This window comes from Coenobita brevimanus, chromosome 39, assembly GCF_032717465.1.
Source record: "Coenobita brevimanus isolate Jiangsu-jjx chromosome 39, ASM3271746v2, whole genome shotgun sequence".
In the NCBI taxonomy this organism is placed as follows: Eukaryota; Metazoa; Arthropoda; class Malacostraca; order Decapoda; family Coenobitidae; genus Coenobita; species Coenobita brevimanus.
In genome coordinates, this window is record NC_136992.1 from 11,141,573 (window position 1) to 11,145,979 (window position 4,407).

The 4,407-nt window shown below is 44.7% G+C and overlaps 1 non-coding gene across 1 annotated transcript; it reads left to right on the plus strand.

Annotated features, from left to right (window-relative positions):
• Window positions 1-1,872: 1,872 nt before the first annotated feature.
• LOC145396900 (5S ribosomal RNA) lies at window positions 1,873-1,991 on the plus strand. Its single transcript, XR_013896859.1, has one exon. It is a non-coding gene; the product is annotated as a 5S ribosomal RNA (ribosomal RNA).
• The last annotated feature ends 2,416 nt before the right edge of the window (window positions 1,992-4,407 follow it).

The window sequence follows — 4,407 nt, forward strand, 5'->3', positions numbered from 1 at the left end:
CTCTAGTTCACTCTCCTTGTTTGCATCCTCACCATTCACCTGTTTCTTTTCTTCCTGTTAGTTTCTTTCACTCATCTTCTCAGTAGCATCCTTTTCCAAACACCTCTTTCCTTCCCCTATCCCTCCTTTTCTTTTTTAGTTCCTTCACCATCTTGTTTCCACTCTCCATGCACCTCCTTCTTTTTCTTCCAGTCATTTTCTTACGTCCTTTCACTCCCATTCATATATCCCTTTTCCCCCCCTTCGTTTCCACCCTTCCCATTTATTCTTTCATCCTCATTCCCATTGTACCCTCTCTGGGGACAGCCATAAGAAAAAGTTGGCCAATATTCCTCTGCCGGCATCGTGTCTTGCCTTCCATATTCCTCATTCTTCCCCAAACGAGAGAGAGAGAGAGAGAGAGAGAGAGAGAGAGAGAGAGTCCATCCCTTCCTCACCCTTCCTACCTCCCTTCATTCATCCCCTATCTTTCCTTCCTTCCTCCATCCCTTCCTCATCTTTCGCTTTTCCCTCCACCATTCTCCCATCTGTCCTTCTCCTCACCACCCCACTCTCATCTTTCCTCCCTGCCTCACCTTTCCTCCCTCTTTTCATCCCTCAATCACCTTTCTCCCCTTCCCTTTATCCCCTCTTCACCTTTCTTCCTCAGCTCAACCTCTTCCTTATTTTCCCTCCCTTTCTCCATCCCTCTTTCGCCCCTCTCTCCTTCCACCCCTCCCTCACCTTTCCTCCCTCCCTCCCTCCCTCCATTCTTCCCTTGCATATCATCCTACCCGCCACCCCTCCATCAAGTTTGCTCCCTCCCTCACATGTCCTCCCTTCCTCCACACCTCCCAACATCTCCCTCACATTTCCTCCTTCCCTCCACCTTTCTCTAAATTTCATTCCCTCCCTCCCTCCATTCCTCCCTCATTTTCCCTCCCTCCCTCATCTTCCACAATTTCCTCTTTTTCTTCCACGATGAGCTTCTCTTTACCCAACTAATAACATCCTCTGCCTTCACTGACGTAACGCCTACACACACACACACACACACACACACACACACACACACACACACACACACACACACACACACACCACAGTTCTTTCTATCCTTGTGTCTGTCTGTCTGTCTGTCTGTCTGTCTGTCTGTCTCTCTGTCTGTCTGTCTCTCTCTCTCTCTCTCTCTCTCTCTCTCTCTCTCTCTCTCTCTCTCTCTCTCTCTCTCTCTGTCTGTCTCTCTCTCTCTCTCTCAACCTATCTCTCTTTCTCACGTAAAACGTAACAATTGCCCTTTTTTTCCGACTATAACAGCAACGCATGGAAGCCTTACAGACGCGTGGCCTTTTTGTTGATGAACAGGCACCCCCGTTAGCCATTTTGTCAGCTCATATTTCAGTATTATCCCAGGCCGAAAGGAAACCGTAGTCAGCGATTCACACCAAACGAATACCTTTTGTTGTTAGTGTGGACAATTTCTAGCCAGCCCAGGTAGTAGTGTCATCGTGAACTGTTCCTTGCGTTAAGTTTGTCACACGAAAAAAAAAAAAAAATGATGAACGAGGTACGACCATTTTCCTGCATAAGATAAGGGTAAAATAGAAGAAACTCTGGCTCGTATTGCGGTCTCTTAAAAAGACTCCTTAACACCCCATCCTTCGCAGTTTAATTCTCAATACTGAACTTTCATCCTCTCTTTTGTGATGTTTTGTAATATGTATTGATAGTGAAACGAGGTAAGTAGCATAAGAGATAATTAACATGGAGTATGCAAAATAAGGAGCTTAGGAAATGGTGCTAGAAAGCCTTCTAAGCCCACGAGAATACGACCCCAAGTAACTCGTGATTTTACTTTCACACACATAAAATGACAAGGAAGCTTAATAATATGCCAACGGCCATACCACGTTGAGTACACCGCTTTCCGTCCGATCAGCAAAGTTAAGCAACGTTGGGTCCGGTTAGTACTTGGATGGGTGACCGCCTGGGAACACCAGATGCTGTTGGCATAACGTTCTCCCTACGTGTCAAGTGGGGTTGGTGGAGGATTAGTGCCCCTCCCTGTAAAACAATTAACTCTAAGCCCTTGGCCACCCCGTTTGGGATACATGGCGTCTGGCAATGAATGAATGAATATCACGAGGACTTTAAAGCAGAGGATCAGTTTTTGCTCAGTCCCATTCATTTCCTATTTTACCATCTGATTTTGGCGGTTTACATCCAGTTCCTCAATTATTCTATTGAGCAAGCTGGCATAAGGGTGAAGCAAACTTTGTCCAAGAGCCTGACCGGCCCAAAAATCATAAACGGAGATTCATATTTTAAAAAAATATATATATACAGCACAGTACTTTTGTTTCATTATTTTTCTGAGGCACATAACTGCAGTTAATATACAGTACCAACTGTACATCGTAAAGAGTTTTGAGTGTCGAAATTCTTTTACAACTGTTAAATTGAACTATTTAAAGCAAGAAGTAATTTGACCAGGGGGAGAGGAAGACCAAGGATGAGATTAGAGGATGGGGTGGAAGGGCCTATGTAAGTCTCTTCCGTCAATTTCAGTTTAGACCCAATCCAGAAGTAGTCAGATAACCCTGGCGTAGCAGAGTTAATGAGCCTCAGGGAAACAATGAGCAAGGAGAAAAATACCTCATCCAAAAACTAGCAATCTCTCTCCTTGACCTTATAACGTTATTAATATTTTTAATCTCGGCGCCATCCAACGATATTACTCAGCTTGGGAGAGACTTGTCCAACTGGATGGGTTATATATGGGCCTCATTAACCCCTTCACCGCTGGGACGTACTGTTAACGCGAATACAATCGTCTGGTTGAAGCAAGAGTAGAGTGAAAATGACGTCCTAGGGGTGAAGGAGCTTAACCAGTGTCTATCTTGGCAAATACAGAAAAAAATGCTATCACTACTACTGCTACTGTTACTATAATCTATATGATTGACCTGTGCACCTGAGATGTATGGGGCAAGTAGGGTGTGTTTGACTCGCGGCTGCCGATGATGTCATTGAAGTAAATGAATGCATGTGCTGTAGTGCAACATGCGGGCGTAGGTGTACTCCGTGGGTGGATATTATAGTACAACATGCGGACGTAGGTGTAAACCGTGGGTGGATGCAGTGCAACATGCGGACGTGGGTGTAAACCTTGGGTGGATAATTTGCTTCAAACGTCAGTGCCCCTCCCCGGAAAACAACTAACTAAAAAAACAAACAATAAGCCTCGGACAAGGACTGACCAAACGATGACGACCAAGGACCGGACAAAGGACATGGTTATCGGAACGTTGAATGTAAGGGGAGCGAATGATGAGGTGAAAGAGAGAGAGATTGTCCAGGTGCTTGAGGGTGCGAAAGTGGATGTATGTGGAATAACTGAAACAAAATGGAGAGGAGACAGTGTGAGAGAATGGGACTATGGATGGGGTGTTTGTGCAGGAGTAGGTGAGAATGAGAGGGCAAAGGAAGGAGTATGTATAGTTGTGAGTAAGAGATGGAAGAAGAGCATAAGACAGTATGGATCAGCTGGGTCAAGGATTGTGTGGGTAAAGTTGAAAGTTGGAATACAAATATGGGCGATTGTGTGTGTGTATGCGCCAAAGCAAAATCGTGCTAGAAGAGTGAGAGAAGAGTTCTGGACAAATGTAGAAGTGTGCATGGAAAAGTTTAGAAGGAATGTGATGTAGGACTACATAATAGATAGATAGATAAATAAATAGATAGAGAGACAGATAGAAGCAGGAAGTCAAATGATAAGGTGTTGTGTCTGCGAGAATCGAGCAGTGCTAAACATGCTTACACACTCTTAACACTGAGGAAAGCTGACGACAGCGGCCAGTAAGGAGATGATGCAGTTAGCTGTCAGCAGTCCTCTCGTGAAAAAAGATCTGGTAACCATGAGGAACATACGTGACACACCCCTGCTACACCAGATTTTAGGAAGGAGAGTTTAGAAGGAGACAAGCGACCCTAGAGAGAGGTCGAGACGGAGATTAGCCTTAGAACAGAGAGAGAGAGAGATAGCGAGACAGGGAGGTAGCTACCCGGGACTTATACTCTTTCCATGTGAGAGACCTGTTTAATATTTCTAAGACAAATAAAAATAGTCCCATACTATTCTTTACCTCTCCCGTCACTACATGACATCTGGTGGGGAAACTACTACAAGATATAAAAGCCGCTCGACCACAAGTCTAAAATATACTTCTCTACAAGTAACTACAAAGTCTTTATGACATTTGGTGGCAGCGGTGGGATACGAACCTCGTCTACGAATCAACATTAAATTCCTACAAAATATCAAGATTGAAAACAACCAACATCAGCTCCTGACAGTATTCTCTCCACCCAGCCCCCTCCGTCTCCCAGATCATTACGCTGATGCAGAGGTCAAGAGATCACTCGACG